This window comes from Rattus norvegicus, chromosome 19 (genome assembly GCF_021556685.1).
Source record: "Rattus norvegicus strain SHRSP/BbbUtx chromosome 19, alternate assembly SHRSP_T2T, whole genome shotgun sequence".
NCBI classification, from domain to species: Eukaryota; Metazoa; Chordata; class Mammalia; order Rodentia; family Muridae; genus Rattus; species Rattus norvegicus.
This window is the reverse complement of record NC_141552.1, coordinates 26632225-26650650: the sequence shown is the minus strand read 5'-3', so window position 1 is coordinate 26650650 and position 18426 is coordinate 26632225. Positions and strand designations below refer to the sequence as shown.

General features: G+C 44.2%; 1 pseudogene across 1 annotated transcript; it reads left to right on the top strand.

Moving 5' to 3' along the window:
* Positions 1–4950: 4950 nt before the first annotated feature.
* On the top strand, positions 4951–7113 carry LOC147999279 (DNA-directed RNA polymerase II subunit GRINL1A pseudogene; annotated as a pseudogene). Its single transcript, XR_015643707.1, has one exon. The product of XR_015643707.1 is annotated as a DNA-directed RNA polymerase II subunit GRINL1A pseudogene (transcript).
* The last annotated feature ends 11313 nt before the right edge of the window (positions 7114–18426 follow it).

The following is an 18426-nucleotide window of genomic DNA, read 5'->3' as shown; positions in this document are numbered from 1 at the left end:
GCAGTGAAGGTGCAGATGGCTTTGCAATGCTTGGCTTATGGTGTTGAGTACTTCATGCTCCACAGAGCTAGGGAATGTCCTAGAAGCCAGGGAGGCTGAGCCATGAGGAAGACAGGTCTCCAGGAGAGAGAAATGATAACCAAAGTCACTAAGAACTTCCTGAATCACAGTGTCTGTTAAGCATATATTTTATTTACTTACTTTTATGGGCCTGAGTGTTTCACCTAATAAATGCTTGTGCACAATGTGGTATGTGTGGTGCCCGTGAAGTCCAGACTGATTCCCTAGAACTGCAATTACAGCCTAATAGGAGCCACCATGTGGGCACTGGGAACTGAGCCCTGGTCTTCTGCTCTTAGCCACTAAACCAACATTCTCTTCAGCACACCCCCTCATTGTATTGTCATTAAGATTTACCCATTTAGCCTTCAGTATTTGAATTAATGAAGATGTGACAAGAGTCATAGTTACCATGATGGTTCAGGCATAGACAGGCAGGCATCTCATTGTATACAAAATATAATTTCTTTCTTTCTTTCTTTCTTTCTTTCTTTCTTTCTTTCTTTCTTTCTTTCTTTCTTTCTTTCTTTCCTTCTTTCTCTTTCTTTGTTTTACTCTTGGAAACAGGGGTTTTTTGTGTAGCTGACCTGGAACTAGCTCTGTAGAGGGAGCTGGCCTAGAATTCACAGAAATCTGTCTGCCTCTGCCTCCCAAGTGTTAGGATCAAAGGCCTGTGCCACCACCACCACACATCCTTCTGTTTTAAAGGAAAAATGTAGCCCTACATGGCAGCACGAGTTTAGTCCCAGTATAGACATTTTTCTAGAGTTCCTGAAGGGCTTGCTGCCTTCCCCTTTAGCCCTGGCTAACATGAGAGCTCCACACCTATGGGGTTTGCTTCATAAGAGTCTGGAGGATGAGGGTCACAGGCTGATATATCTGTGTACAGCAAAGGATGCCTGGTGAAGGTCAAGTGGGTACAGATCAGCAGGTAAAGGCTCTGCCACCCAGCCTCATGGCCTCAGTTTGATCATGGATGAAAGCAGAGAACTGAGTCCACATTGTGTCCTCTGCTCTCCATGTGCATATCATGGCACAGGAACACCACAAACTACATAAAATGTAAAATGCTGAAATGCTGACAGAAGAGGCCTATGGTAGGCGCCTCCTACACCTGAGACTTCCAACGCCGAAAAGCAGGAGGTAGAGAGTGAGGATGCAGAGTGCACACAGGTCAGGACAAGGCCATGTTACTGAAGCTTCCATGTGTGGTGAGCAGGCTCTGGGGCACCATGAGGGACATCAGGAGCTTCTGCACTTTATAGAATTACAGGGTTCCATGTTACCTCACATGCCCATGATTTGCCCCCTACTGCAGGGAGAAGCCAACACCAGAAGCCTCCAGCTCCCAGCCCTGCTTTTGCCATGTAGGTTGATCCAGAAGAGCTTGGAAGTCCCTGGACCTGGAGTCTCAGGTGGTTGTGAGCCACCTGACCCGGGTGCTGGAGACTGAACTCAAGTCTTCTGCAAGAGCAGAAAAGACCCGTGCGCTGCCTGGCCCAGCCAGGGCTGTGAAATGGTGTTTATTTTCATCTGAACAAACCCAACAACAGTTTAGGTCCCTAGAAGCCACATGAACCTGGATGCAGTAGAGTCTGTCATCCAGCCCTTCCCACAGGGAGATAGGAGCCTGAAGTGGACAGTCTCTAGGATTAGGGGAAGGGCTAGCCTAGCATACACAGCCATGGACGAGAGGTAGAAGGTGAGGACCTGTGCTCAGGTTGTCCCTGACCTTTACACAGGCACATCAGTACCTGTACTCACAGAAACACCATACAGACATAGGTGAGAAAAGAAATAAAACAAACTATATTGAAAATACAATATACTGGGGCTGGAGGGATGGCTCAGTGGTTAAGACCACTGACTGCTCTTCCAGAGGATCTGAGTTCAATCCCCAGCAACCACACTGTGTCTTATAACCATTTCTAATCTCATCTACTACCCTCTACTGTTGTGTCTGAAAACAGGGACAGTGTACTCACTCATATGGACAAAATAAATAGTTTTTGTTTTAATCCTTTTCTAAAAAAAGAAACCCATCTGTGACACATGATCATTGTGTGATTCCAAATGTCGCTAAGTCAGTACAGTCCTATTGCTACATGTTCCACCAGTTGTGTCAGCCTTGGTAGTAGAGTGGCACAGTTGAAAAGATGCTGGTCACAGTGACCAGGCAGCCTAGAAAGCTAACCATGAGCAGAGAAGGCTGTGCTGTGTCCTAGTCCTCTACCCCACACTGCCACCTCATCCCTACGAATAGAGCAAAAAAGAACAGATGAGGAATGTTCCAGGTTTCTTTCCTCTTTGACTTCTTTATTAACCTAGCCCCTGTGCTACATGTAACCTTGTCACATCCTCTGTCCCATCCCTAAGCCCACATACCTGTCAGATAAGACAGGGATCTTGCTTTGGGGAGAAGCTCTGGTCCCTCTCTGTCCTAAGAGGCTCTGAGCCATCGCTGAAAGAGAGTCCTCTGAGGATTGAGGGAAGTCCATAGCCCGTACTCTGACTTCCAGGAAGGTTTGAGGAAGGTGGTCCTCTTCTTGTGGTTCCTCTAGTAGGAGCAGCCCACACTTGGGCCCAGCTCCCACTATCAGGAAAAGACAGGTGGCTCTGGTCTTTGCACAGCTCCAGCGGAATGAACAGTGCATCTCTCCTCTCTCTCTTGCAGGAAGTCTCAGCCTCTGGTGCAGGTGATGTTCCCAAGGCAAAGGAAAGGGAAGTGCAGAGTGAGGACTCCCACGATCCTTTAAAACATTGTCTGCATTGTCTTCATTAATTTTTATGTTTAATTTTTATTCCATGTGTATTGATCTCATTGTAGGGGTGTGCATTCCAAAGCATGAGTGTTGAAGGTAGAGCAGAAAGCATGGGAGTCACTTTATCCTACCGCATGGGGTCCCAGGCTCTGAACTGGGTTGTTGAGCTTGTCTACAAAGAGCTTTCATACTGAATTTCCTGCTGGCTCTGATTTCAGGGAGAGTGTCTCATAGAGCCCAGATTGGCCAGTAAACTACTGATCATCCTGCCTCAAGTATTGCCATCTAGTTCATGAAAGGGTTGAGTTATTGAAACGAGGGACTGGGGATGGGCAGAGGTGCATGACTGAGGCTATCTCTGCTCAGTGGCATGCCTTTGGGGACTGATAGTTTTCATCACTGAGATGTCATTTGACTGCAGTGCTCCTCTGGAGAGAAGGAGTCTCTTTTGCCAGGGCATCAGACTCTCCAGACAGGCCTGGAAGGTGGAGGTCTAGAGGCCAGGCCTGCATTCCTCTTCAGAAGCTGCATTTACCACTCTGGACAGTGCTATAGCACAGGGTCACATATCCAGTTCTACCCTGAGACCTGCTGATAAAGAATGTCTATCCTGGGACAATGTCTATCATCGGTTCAAGGTGTGGCCCAACCAACTTATTATAAAGGATGATAGTGGTTGGTTGAAAAAGGCAGTAACTTTCTATGAACCATATATTAAGTTTTTATGTATATTAAAATTAACATTGGAAAGAATGATGGTAGGAGAGGAAGCTGGAGGACAACTGCTGCAAATGCTTGCTTTTGAAAATCCTAATGAAGAGTATAGGAGAGCATAATTACCTATAAAGGAGACTGGGGATATTAATGCTTATATGAAGGCATGTAAGTATATCTTCTCTGAAAATGGAAAGATGCATTTTTGGCACGTATTGATCCAGATAGAGTTATTAAATTATACATTGAAATACTCTTGAATATCCTATAGGCACTTTAGCTCAAGATGAGTTGCCTTTAGAATGGATATATATTAAATTTAACTTTAACAAAACATTAACAACATATGAGGAACAAATTTCTTTAATTATTCAGCAAGGCATACAAAGACCTGTTACACTGTGGGGATATGATTGTGCTGATTTTGTTTTCTCATTAAGCAAAAATAAAGTGGAATATTTAATGCAGACGTCTGAAGTTTTTCAATTAGCCATGATTTCTTACACTAGAAATACTGAATTTCATTTTCCCCATAGTAAATTCTGGGATTGCTTAAGAAAACAAAAAAAAAATGTGATGAATACACTAATTTCTGTTGACCCATTACCATCTGCCTTTACTGTGTTTACAGATGGCTCCAAGACCAAAGATCTAAGACAGATGGCTTATTGGACCAAAGATAAATTTTGGGGACAAGAATCTTCTTTTGGGTCAGTACAACAAAATGAAGTATTAGCAGTAAGTAATGTATTGCCGGATTTTACTCATGATGTAAAAATATTATAGCCGAGTCAGCTTATGTTGTAGGAGTAGTACAGAATATTGCAACTGCTGTTGTTTCTACATCTAAGCCTATATTAAATGTTATTCTCACATATTAAAGTACTATTGTTATTCTGAAACTCTAGAATATTTATTACACATATTAGATTACATTCAAGATTGCCAGCATCTTTAACACATGGCAATCATATGGTAGATCAATTAGTGGCATTTGCTACCCCAGAAGAAAACAGTCATAATTATGCCAATACAGGATATTTGCATATTAAATATAAGGTTCCCTATTCTGAAGCCAAACAAATTATTGCTAATTGTGGTATTTGTAAGCCTTCACTTATAAAATGTATTGCATCTGAAATTAATCCCAGAAGAATGCAACCTAATACATCGTGGCAGATGGATGGAACCCATATTTCTGAGTTTGGTCGCCTTTCATATATCCATGTAAGCATAGATAATTTTTCAAAATTTGTGTGGGCTACACCATTGCCAGGAGTACGCACTGCTCATGTTATACAGCATCTATTGGAAACTTCTGCTGTTATGGGACCGCCTTCTAAAATTAAAACTGATTATGGACCAACATATATTTCTTATAAATTTAAACAATTTTGTCGGCTCTTCTGGGAAAATGGCGACTCCTGCACGTGCTCCAGAGTTGCCGCTGCCCTGGAGCCTGCGACCTGCATGGGCCCTGCTGGGGAACCCTGCCTGCGGGGCCAGCCTCAGCCCATGCACATTGTGCTCCCTGCCCCGTGGCTTTGAGCCCCCAGTTCCTGAGGACTTGGGGCAGCAGAGTTTGGAGGAGCTGCGGGAGAGGTTGAGGGGCCAGGAGAGACTTTTGCGCAAAGAAAAATTCATTTGCAAATTGCCCTACAAAGGTAAAAAGATCTCAGACACCACTGCCAAACTGAGAGCTGCCATTTCAGAAAGTGAAGAGGTCAGAAGGAGAACTGAACTACTTCATCCTGTTAGTGTTGACTGTAAGCTAAGGAATAAAGCAACCACAAGAGTTGACACCGACATAGAAAAGGCCCAGAATTCTGACCTGATGCTTGATACTTCATCATTAGTTCTGAATGTTCGTCAGTAGACATTGAATCATCTAAAACAACCTCAGAAACACAGGGACCAAACAGCTCACTCACAAAGGCAATGAAGAGACTTTGGAGACTGGCTGCACAGTGAGTACCAGCCCCTCTGTCAGCATCACAGCCCAGGCTCCCCCATCTGAAGTTAATGAACATCTCCCCCAGCATTCAAGTCAAGCGGAAGAGGTTTCCAGCAGCGTCGACAGTCTGTTTATCACTAAATTGCAAAAGATCACAACTGCAGACCAGACTGAACCCTCAGAAGAAAACACCAGCACTGAGAACTTTCCAGAACTGCAGAGTGAGACTCCTAAGAAGCCTCATTACATGACAGTGCTAGAAATGCGAGCTAGAAACCCAGTGCCCCCTCCTCATAAGTTTAAGACAAATGTGTTACCCACACAACAGAGTGACTCAACAAGTCATTGTCAGAGGGCTCAGTCTCCTGCTTCCTCAGAAGAGCAGAGACCCAGGGCTAGGCAGCATCTTGATGATGTCACAGCAGCTCGCCTTCTTCTGCTCCACCCCCTGCCTGCACAGCTGCTCTCCATAGAAGAGTCGCTGGCTCTGCAGAAAGAGCAGAAGCAGAATTATGAGAAGATGCGGGCAAAGCTCGCAGCACAGAAACTAGCTGAGAGACTGAATATTACAATGCAGAGCTACAATCCAGAAGGGGAGTCTTCAGGGAGATACCGAGAAGTGAGGGATGAAGATGATGCCCAGTCCTCGGACGAATGCTGAAAATGAGCGCTGGGAGATCCCGGGAGTTGACTGTTGAGCTTAAATTGTCTCATCTAACTTCCTAACAAGTACCAAGACAGTGTCAGACCTTGTTGAGGGACAGCAGTTGAAGTTACACAAAGGTAGCTACAAAATAAGAACCCAGTTTGTCTTTCAGAAGATGATCTTCACATGCTTGAACAGTTCAATATTTGAACATTGTGTTTGGCCGTATTGTGTTACAGTTTTGCAGTATATTGTGCATTGGTCTGATATTTTAGTGTGAGTAGAACACACGTTTTCTTTAAGATATCTGCTTTTTCCTTCTTCGTATTCTTATCAGATAGCACTGCTTACACCCCTTCTGGTGAAATACTTTGTTATTCCAGGCACCTAAAGTGAATTAGGAAGGCCTGGTCCCCTCACTCAAGAAATTAGGGGAGCAGTCTAAAGAATGGTACGCATGCTTGCATGGACACGTTCCTGAGACGCTGGATATGAAATGCCGCACACAACACTCGGGAACCACCACCACTGTGTCTGCTGCTCTGTCCTCTCTTGGGGCGACTGCTGTCACCTGTGATGAGGTTAAGGAGCACTTGGAAGAAGTGCTAGGTGGGGAGGGTCTTCTGAGCTGGTGTGGGGAGCTGCTCCTGGCTGCCCTAGGCTTGAACTCATTGCCATCTGGGATGATAGGTCCCTGTACAGGACACTCGTGCTTGGTAAGGAAACCGGTGTTTTTCTAAGAGTTACAGTTGAATTGTCAGTTAATTGCTTTTTTTCCTTGTTAAACCCACAGAGGTGTTTACAGGCTGCAGAAACCTCAGTCCTGTATGTGCACATTTGTGCTGTTTCAAATGATTATATGATCATTTCCAGCAAAGTTAACAATGTTATCAAAAAGCCTTTTTCTATTATGTGGAATTTGTAAAGGAGAAATAAAATACCAATCAGAGCAAAAATAAAAACCATTTTGTCAATGATATCATATTGTACATATTACTGGTATAGAATACCATCCACAAGGACAAGCGTTTGTTGAAAGAGTTCACCATACCCTGAAATGACAAATTATAAAATTAAAAAGGAAAAGAGATGACCTTACACAGCCTGAATGGAGTTGGCATACCAGTCCCAGAGTAATATTGGCATAAGCATTTTTTTATTAATATTCTTAATCTTAAATTTCATAATTATAAGCTTCATGTAGGACCAATAAAATTAAAGGTCCATATGAGGGCTGCAGACATGACTCCATGGTTAAGAGCACTGACTTCTCTTCCAGAGGTCCTGAGTTCAAATCCCAGCAACCACATGGTGGCTCACAACCATCTGTAATGAGACCTGATGCCCTCTTCTGGTGTGTCTGCAGACAGCTACAGTGTACTTATATATAAATAAATAAATCTTTAAACAGATAAAAAGTCAGTATGAACCTTTGTTGTCTAAAATGGCTTGAGTCAGGGCTGACAACCAGACAGCCCTTCCAGCACCTGCCTATGAGCTCACAGATTTAGGCTTTATAAACTGACATAGAAAAATGTCCAGGGTCGTAGCCTGACAAATTCTCAGCTACGTCTCTGATGATCAGTCTTAGGGTGGGCATTCAAAAAACCATCCCTCTCTAAGTGAGGTCAAAGTTTGTGTGGTTTATGGGGCAACTCCTGGACCCCATAAGGCTGGATATTTCAGCTGCTCTTCAGTACATGCAGGAATCCTGAAGAAGTAGGCAAATTAATATAGCAAACTTCCTTCTTCCATGTCCTTGATATGAGCTGCCAGCAGAAGGTGTGGTCCAAACAACAACCAACAGATTGGGTAAAGATCTTTACCAATCCTACAACAGATAGAGGGCTTACATCCAAAATATACAAAGAACTCAAGAAGTTAGACCTCAGGGAGACAAATAACACTATTTAAAAAATGGGGCTCAGAGCTAAACAAAGAATTCACAGCTGAGGAATGCCGAATGGCTGAGAAACACCGAAAGAAATGCTCAACATCATTAGTCACAAGGGAAATGCAAATCAAAACAACCCTTAGATTTCACCTCACACCAGTCAGAATGGCTAAGATCAAAAACTCAGGTGACAGCAAATGCTGGCCAGGATGTAGAGAAAGAGGAACACTCCTCCATTGTTGGTGGGATTGCAGACTGGTACAACCATTCTGGAAATCAGTCTGGAGATTCCTCAGAAAATTGGACATTGAACTACCTGAGGATCCAGCTATACCTCTCTTGGGCATACACCCAAAAGATGTCCCAACATATAACAAAGACACATGCTCCACTATGTTCATAGCAGCCTTATTTAGCCAGAAGCTGGAAAGAACCCAGATACCCTTCAACAGAGGAATGGATACAGAAAATGTGGTACATCTACACAATAGAATATTATTCAGCTATCAAAAACAATGACTTTATGAAATTCATAGGCAAATGGATGGAACTGGAAAATATCATCCTGAGTGAGGTAACCCAATCACAGAAAAACACACATGGTATGCACTCATTGATAAGTGGATATTAGCCCAAATGCTCGAATTACCCTAGATGCACAGAACACATGAAAATCAAGAAGAATGACCAAAATGCAGATGCTTCACTCCTTCTTTAAAAGGGGAACAAGAATACCCTTGGCAGGGAATAGGGAGGCAAAGTTTAGAACAGAGGCAGAAGGAACACCCATTCAGAGCCTGCCCCACATGTGGCCCATACCTATACAGATATTAGATAAGATGGATGAAGCAAAGAAGTGCAAGCCGACAGGAACTGGATGTAGATCTCTCCTGAGAGACACAGCCAGAATATGGCAAATACGTAGCTGAATGCCATCATTAAACCACTGAACTGAGAACGGGGCCCCCGTTGAAGTAATCAGAGAAAGGACTGGAAGAGCTTGAAGGGGGTTAAGACCCCATATGAACAACAATTCCAACCAAAGCCACTACCCAAAGACTATACATGGACTGACCCTGGACTCCAACTGCATACATAGCAATGAATAGCCTAGTAAGAGCACCAGCAGAAGGGGAAACCCTTGGTCCTGCCAAGACTGAACCCCCAGTGAACATGATTGTTGGGGGGAGGTCGCTAATGGGGGAAGGATGGGGAGGGTAACACCCAAATAGAAGGGGAGGGGAAAGGGTTGAGGGATGTTGGCCTGGAAATCGGGAAGGGGAATAACAATCGAAATGTAAATAAGAAATACTCAAGTTAATAAAGATGAAAAAAATAAAAAGAAAAAAGAAGGTGTGGTCCAGATTAGAGGTGGGCCTTTCCATCTCAAAAGATCTGAATTGAAGATTTATCTTCTGATCTCCAAGATTTGGATTACAAGTAGGTCTTCTTGCTTCAGAAAATTTAATTAAGAAAAAAAAAATCCAATGGTGCTAATGCCTTTAGCCTCAGCATCCAGGAGGTAGAGGCAGGTGGATCTCTGAGTTCAAGGCCAGCCTGGTCTACAATATGAATTCCAGGACAGCCAGAGCTACACAGGGAAACCCTGTCTCAAAAAAAAAAAAGAAGAGGAGGAGGACCAAGAGGAGGGGGTTGAAAAGAGGAAAACAGAAATAAGGAAGGAGAGAGAGAGAGAGAGAGAGAGAGAGAGAGAGAGAGAGAGAGAGAGAGAGAGAGAGATCCCCCTCACAGGGCGTCAAGCCATTTGGCATTAGTTAATTCCAGGTACACTCAAGTTGACAACCAAGAACAGCAATCCCATTACCCGTGGTTGTGATCTCACCCTGGTAGGCTCCTGAGTAGGAGGCTGAAGCCGGAGAATTGCCATAAGTCTGATGCCAGCATGAACTACACACGTGTTCCAAGCCAAGCCAATCTCAGCTACAGTTTGAGATTCTGTCTGAAAAATATGAAAGAGAAAGAAAACATAATTTCCTAGAGCAGTGTTTCTCAACCTTCCTATGGCCTCAACCCTTTAGAACAGTTCCTCAAGCTGTGGTGACCCCAACTACAAATTATTTTGTCGCTACTTCACAACTGTAAATTTGCTACTGTAATGAATCTTTATTGTAGTGTAAACTATCTGATAGGAGACCCCGTGTGGGTCACGACCCCCAGGCTGAGGGCCTTTGCCCTAGAGGTGGTCTTGGCCTAGTTTATATAGTTCATATTATAATGGGCTCTCTCAGCGTTTGAAGGTCAAGTATATTCACTTGTAACATCAAAACTTAAAAATTCAGTTGAGCTGCTGGCTGGTACGGTCTGACATCCCCCAGAATACCTTTGCCATTTTGTTCCATGCCTGCCAGCCATTTAATATTGTTGCTGTAACACGCCTGCTGTCACTGACGAGGAGAAGGGACTTGGCTCAAGGACATGCTGACCACACACCTTGTTTTGTTCTGAATGTTCTGTATGCGGTTTACTAATCTTGAGAAATTTTATACCTGAAGGAGTGGTTCCCTGAAGTGGACACAGGTGAAAGGCTAAGGCAGATGTGTGAAGGAATGTTTCACTGAGGCAGATGCAGGTAAAAGGATGTTCTGCTAAAGCACGCATGTGAAAGGACACGTGATGAAGGGTTCTGCACTAAGGACACACATGCATTGGTCTGCCTTGCATTCTGTAGTTGAGCTGCATTTGTTGGGACTTCATAGAACCACAGCAAAAACCCTTGTGGTGGGCTGTGTGGTTTCTCGCTGTTTCCTTGGGCTTGGGCTGATGGGCAGAGTGATGTCAGCTGAGACAGACACATGTGCTGACGCAGGACACACGCTGATGCCAGGCCCATGGAGGACACGGGATATTGAGAGGGAGTTTGGATAGAGTTATGCTTGCGTAGCTTGTTGGTCTGGGGTCTCTGCTGATCTCTGCTCGCCTGAGAGCTGCTCTTACTGACTGTGTAGCATCTTGGCTGCTCTTTGTTGCACTTGGACAGCCCTCAGGACCAGGCTCTCCTCTCCCTTAACCATGGCTGCTGTCCTCTTCCTCTCTCCTCTCCATCACACACGTTCTTCCTTTATTCTCTGGCAGCTTCTTCCTCCTTCTTCCCTCCTCATGATCCTCTCTAGCAAAGCCCTCAAAGCTCCCCTCCCCCATCTCTCTGCTGTGCAGCTGTTGGCTGTTGGCTTCTTTATAATCACAGTTAACTGGGAGCAGTGTCAGTTATTTGGGGTTAACCAGTCTTGAGTTCTACAAATTAGCATTAAAATACAAGCAGCATTAGGCCAATCCACTACAGGAGTTTTTGTTTGTTTGGTTGGTTGGTTTGGTTTAATTTTCATTTACCTTTTTACTTGTTATTTTATTTTTGGCTATTTTTTATTAATTAGTTATTTTATTTATTTACATTTCAAATATTGTCCTACTTTCCACACTCCCCTCATCAAACCTTACATCCAGTTTCTGCTCAGCTTTGCCTATGTGACAGTGCTCCTGCACCCACACATATCCATCCCCACCTCACACCTCTAGGATCTGCCTTTGGTGGGGCAACAGGACTCACCTAGAACCATAGAGCATCCTTGCATACACTTTGGCTGGCAGTTTGGCCCCTAGAAGCTTGGGGATTAGGGAAAGAGGATCTGGTCAGATATTAAAGCCAATGATTGCTGCATTCTCTTCTTTTTATGGTTGTAGGTGAAATTATGTTTGTGTGCTTCTCTTTTTTGAAATTATTGAGAGATGATTAATTTCTTGGTTTTTCTTGAGTATAGTTTACCTCATTGTCTTGGAGTTTTCCTCCTATTATCCTCTCTTGTTCTTTCTTAGAGAAAAGTATTGTTTATATTTGGTTTTGTAGGTTTGGGGATTTAGCTCAGTGGTAGAACGCTTGCCTGGCAAGCTCAAGGCCCTGGGCTCGGTCCTCTGCTCCGGAAAAAAAAATTTGTTCATTAAATTTGGTTTTGACAAGAAATATCTTAGTTTCTCCATTTATGGTGATTGAGGATTATGCTGGATATAGGAGCCTGGGTCTGCATTGCATCTGCCCAAGATTTTCTGACCTTTAGAGTCTCTGTTGAGAAGTCTGGTGTAATTCCGATACGTCTGAATTTTTTTTACTGGATATTTATACTGAAAGGACCCCAAATTTGGGGAGACTCTTGCTCCAGTCTCCTTATGGCTTGCCCCAGGAAACACGCATAGCTGATCTTGATGTAACAACAAGAGATACCTTTATTAACAAGATCTCGGGCCGACACGTATCTCACAGAGCCGACCTCAAGCCTCTAAAGGCAGGGGTTTATAGAGGGAAAGCCAGGGGATTTCGCGCTGTTACACATGATTGGCTGATTCAAATGGTGCACAGTTACTTTTAGTGCGGAGTTACATCAGCAAAGAATACGTGTAATCTAGCATCTCAGCAATGTGTGTAGGGTGACTCATCTCACTCAGCAGGGGGATGACTCATCCTCAGGGAGTGAAGGAAGGGGAGGGGGTGGCTCCAGATGGCCAGTGTCCTTGGGGGCTGATAGCCGGGTCGGTGAACCCTATCTCAAATTCTCTCATGCATGTCAGCACTTTGTTTGTGACTGACTTTTTGAAATTTAGCTCTTCAATACCTTACCCCTTTTAATGTTCTTTCTTTGATCTGTGCATTTAGTGTTTTAATTATTGTGTGAATGGAGGAATTCTTTCTGGTATAATTAATTTGATGTTCTGTAAGCTTGTTGTACCTATATGGTCTTTTCTTTCTTTACTTTATGGAAGTTTTCTGCTATGATTTGTTGATGGTGTTTACTGGACCTATGAACTAGAAATCTTAATTCTCTTCACTATCTATTATCCTTAGGTTTCGACATTTAATTGTGTCCTGAAATTCATTGATGTTTAGATTCAATGAACCATACATGTTTATCTGAGATGGGTGTTTTGTGCTTTGTGGGTGACCTCCTTTACCCCAACTGTTCTATTTAGTAGCACGTTGGATAATGAGACATGGTCAGCAATGGTGACCTCTTCCCATAAACTATATGAAAATAGGGAGGGGAATTGATGTGTGTCAAGTATCAGTAGTCTCCTGGGAGGTTTTGGTTCCCGGTTGGCCACATGCAACAGTTTCAAAAGCCCAGGTTTGATGTTCCTTGGGATTCCCATGATGATGTACTCAGACATGACAGAAAAAGACCAGAATACACATGAGAGAACTTGATTTCTATAATAGAGAGAACATTACTAAGTTATGTTACAAAATATTAGATCACACGGTGATCTCTATGAATGTATTATTTAGTGAAAAACTAGTGTGTGGTATAGCATTGCCATGGCACAGACATTTAAAAAAAAGTTGTTTGTTTACTGCAAACATGGACTTTATTACCATATGACTCACCTACTACACACCTTCACTGCAAAGGTAAAACGTGCACTTAGGTCCAGATGAGATCAAGGCATATCTTGAAAGGAAATGAAGATGACTAATGCAATGGAAAGTCTTTGAATTGAAGGATTTTTAAGAAAGTGTGCAGAGGGAACAAGAATGTTCTTTCTGTGGGGTCAGTGAATTAGGAAGGATAGTTGGGAGCTTTACTTGACTTCAGCATTTGATTCCTGAGACTTCATTGGTAAACTTAATGTCTGGAATTTTGTGTTGTAAAACAACACATTGGCTCTGCAGCTTTTGGGAAGGCCCATGGACAGAGAGATCACACCCGCTGGGAACCATTTGTGTGGCCATCACATTTTGGAAAGACACTTGAGAAGTCCTCAAGGAGAAAAGAATGAAAAACTAAATGTCTTCACAGGAATTACCTCAATTCTGATTATGATTTTTTCATATTAGTAATTTATACTTGATTCTTTTTTTTTTAATTTAAAACAAGAGCCTTCGGTTTTAATCTGAGGTGGTCGTAGAGTCACAAAATGCTTACAATACCTGTATGGCACCGATGTCGTCTCCGTCTCCGTCCTGCAGATAGGAGAGACACCACGAAGTTCTTCTCAAAGCAGTTTATTCAGGAACCTTTCTTTCTGCATGCAAGCAGCAATCTCCTACCCCCAAGGACACTCCCTACTAAAAAACCAGTAACCACGCCCCATCAGTGCAGTCTACATAGTCTCAGTTCATAGGTCCACGCCAAATGGCCTGATCTTGTGTCATGGTGCGCCTGCGCAGCTCACAAGATGGGCGTGGCTTACTTTTGGATGTATGAGGAACTCAGGTGCTAGTCATAAGACTTGGCAGCAGTCCCGGGCGCCATCTTGGGATTGCCGCCACACCTGCTCCCCACAACCCGGGATCTAACACTATGGGGCTAGAGATTCTTCTTTTAAATGCATCACCATCGACAGCTTCCATTTAACCAGCAGGTGTCCATGCCAGGCAGACACTGAGCAGGTTGTATGTTCTGTTAATCTCCACAACAACCCAATTCAGCAGAAACACCCCCATTTTACAGGTGAAGAAACCACAGCTCAAAGCAAATGAGTGTCAGGGTCCCCTCAGTCTCACTGGCTGTCACTTAGACCCACATCCTTCTCTGTACAGGGAAGCCATGGGCCTGATGTGGCTGTGCAAGCTGACTCTGCTGAGATGATCAATGCTATTCTTGACCCTGGGAGAATTTAAGACAAGGTGACCCACAGACTCCTGGGGTAGATTCTGCCTCTGGGTTCTAGGGTGTGACACAGTATCCCTTGCATGGGTCTCTACTCATCTGAGGAGTCTGTTCCCATCTGTCAGCTTCTATGGCAGTGGTTCAAATCCCTCCTAATGATGCAACCCTTTAATACAGATCTTCATGCTGTGGTGACCCCCACCATAAAATTATTTCATTGCGCCTTTGTAACTAATATTGCTGTTCTTGTAAGTCATAATATGCAACATATCTGATAGGCAAAGTATCATAAAATAAGGGCCTGGGAAGGGATCGAGACACACAGGTTGAGAAACATTGCTCTGTGAAATACTTTTAAAGTAAGGCCTTCTTCTCAGGAGAACCCGGAACAGTTGTCAGAGCAGAGATGCCCTGAACTAGTTACATGATTTAGCAGGCCTTAATGACAACAGAGATTTCCGGCTAAAGGCACAATCTGAAATCACTGTCCCCAGGACATTTCTTGCCTCAGGTTTTCCCCATAACAATGTGAGTCTGCTTGAACATGTCTGTCCAGGAAGCCAGTCCCTGTAGACTGTTATACAGACAGAATGCTAAAGTCAAGAATGGTTTCCCTCTGACGGCCCATAGTCACTTCTCTAGAAGTAAGTTCAAGTCCCCTGTGTGTAAAGTCACATAGTGTGTGAGACTTGAAATGTCATCCGTTTGAGTTGACAAAAAACAATTCTCACTTCAGATTTACAGCTGACCAACAGTTATTTTCAGGAGAACACAGAGGGTGGCCAGGCCTGCAGAGTCAGATCCCCTCCCTGCCTGGGACAATCCCACCCACAGTAGACTTCTGCTTCTCCTAACAGTGTTATCAGAAAATGTGACGTTAAGGTTCTGAAGTACACAATATGCACAAACCCTAAAGTTGTTAGATGGCCGATATGGGGCTTTTCTCTGCTTTAAGATCATTCTGGCCTCTCCTCTCCCCTGGACTGCATTCTGTTCTCTCTGGTCCGTTGATCTTTAAGTACCTGGGTTCAACTCAAGGCCTGGGTGGGGAGGAGGCCCTTTTCTTGTAGGAATGAGCATGGATCAAGAATGTATCCCCACTGTGACTGGGCAACAAAGTACCAGAAAATCTTCCCCAATCACAGAACTGGGTCATGTGGGAGCCTACACTGTTTCAAAGGGAGAGCTGGTTGCTTTCTCCTGGAAGAAGCACTTGGGGGTTGACTGTCACTTCTGGACTTTCTGTTCTAAGGTCACTTCTCAGAAGGGGCACTTTGCTCTAAGTCCTTTGGGGGACTCACCCAGCACTGGGGCTGGAGGATCCTCTGGTGTTGCAGCTCTGAGCTGGGAGGGGGAGCTCGCACACTGACTTGAAGAAGCCTGTTTTCACAGCTGATCTATGTCTGAGGAACAGGTGCTTTTAAAGAAGCATGTGAAAGCATCTCCTGCAGGAGAGCCCAGTCTGCAGGGAAAGTCACACAGGACATCGAAAAGTGGATTCCCACCTTCCACGGGGTGGGTGAACCAGGTAGGGCACTGGATGGTCAGAGAGTTTGAGAAAAGCCTGAATTTTCTGAAAGACTTCCAGCACTTTACATCCCACCACTATCCCAGGCTCACATGTGAGGCTCAGCAAAGAGCGCCACCTGCTGGGGTCCCTGAAAACTAAACTTGGAGTGGAGAACTGTGGAATACACCTCTGGGTAGGGGGAGATGCAGGACTCCAGGGCCAGGCCTGGGGTCTGTCCCTTTGGGTCTCCTTGCTTCCCAGAGGCTCTAAGTGCAGGGCCAGGGAGCCCAAATCTCAAATTCTTTGGCCTAAGTAGTGAGAGTCAACAGGGCAGGGCAAGGCAGGGCAGGGATGGGCAAAGGAAGGCCAGGCACAGGAAAGCCAAGCCCAGCCAGCCAGTGGATAGGCTCTGGGCATGAGGGACTGGGGACAGCAGGACCGACCCTCACTCTCCAGGCTGGGCATGGCACCCCAGCAGGGATGTGGAGAGTCCTGGAACCGACAGCCCCTTGTCCTCTGGCTGCATCTGACAGTGCATGGAGGGCTAGAAGTCAGAGAGGCTCCTGGGATCCCCCGATTTCCTAATCACATTGTGCTCACTAGAACACTATTAATCTTCTACAAAATTACAGAGCAGGCTGTATGAAGACTCTCAGCTGACAATGTGGACATAAATTATGGGTATGTGTAGCAAGACCCAGGCCACCTCCAGGTTCTTAGATAGTAACTGAGAACCTCAAACACGGTAGTGATGTGATAGTGTGGTGTTAATCTAGTGACAACTAGTTTCTATTGTGACACAGATGACTCTTTTTGTGTCATGGTCAGCTTATAATGAGTAGAAGACCTAAGCTTGAGAATAACCAAAGACTACATTAGTTCTCTAGGTGCTGAGCTTTTAAAAGCCCTGGGGTGACAGCAAGCTTTTGAGGACATTCTGGATTATTCCTTCTGTACATTAACTCTCTAAGTCACCTCCACTCTCAGTAAGTTAGTTCAATTCCATAAATTGGAAATCCATCACCTGGAAGAAATACTGTCTTAATGTGATCCAAGATTGGTCATGGAAAAAGGGTAGCTTGAACTGTCCCACCTCGGTTCTGGGCTTGCACAGGCCTGCTCTCCAAAAGAAACCTGTGTTCACAGCTGTAGGCTGCATTCACTATGGATGCCCTTGAGGTTCCTCCCTAAACTGCTTAGATAAAGATAAGTTTCTTGCTAACAATCAAAAGAATTCATTATGCCAAGCTGGCCTACAGCAAGTTAGTTTCTATTCTGTATTTTATCAGATGTGAATAATATACATGGTCCTCATTGATAATAGGTGAAAGATCTGCTCTAATATGGACACTAAGTGATGCTGGAGGATGATCCTGACCCACAATGAGCAGTGGGAACACCAGAGCCATGTAGGGATGCCTGACAACCTAGCACATTGAGCAGGCACAGCTCAGTAAGTTTCCTGTGAATACACATCTCCTGAGATCTCTCCATTTAATTGGAGGTGATCCTGTCCACCTAATACAGCACATGCCCTGGAAAGACAAAAGCCACCTGAAGAAGCTGTGGTGACGACTCACAGGTTAGAGCATCGGCTGTTCTCTCAGAGGAACCACGTGGTCCCTAACAATAATATACAACGGGGAATGGGATTCCTTCCTTTGGACTATGAGGGAAATTCACCCAGGACAGGCCACAGACAGACTGTAGAAAAAAAGACCCATTGACATAAATGATAAAACTAAGTCTAATCTACATCAATACAAACACAGCATACTTCTGGTCAAGAACAAGAGCATCTGTCAAAACCTGTTTCCCAGCATGACATTGAAGGTCATAATCTCTGGGGTAAATATCGATGCTGTATTGCAAGAAAAGCTGAAGCACATGGTTCTCCATTAGGATGACTTCTGTATTCCTTTGAGAATGTTGTCAATTTTTCTGTAGCTGTACAGCAATGAGTGTATATTACTCAATATGTGGGGCACAGGGTCAACAATGAATGTGAGCTGCAGACTGTTATATGTTAAGGTGAGCAGAACACATGACAGTATGGGTAAAGTATGGCAGTGATTACATAGTAAAGTGTGCATCTGAGAGACAGCCACATTATCCACACAGAAGACACTTCACACTGGGTACCCCTTGCTGGCTTTGAATTCACTATTTAGCCAAGGCTCCCTGGAACATGCAGAGATCCATCTCCAGCTGTCAGTTCTAAGTCCACAGGAGCAGAAAGAACCCTTGAATAAGAATGATGGTCTTAAGA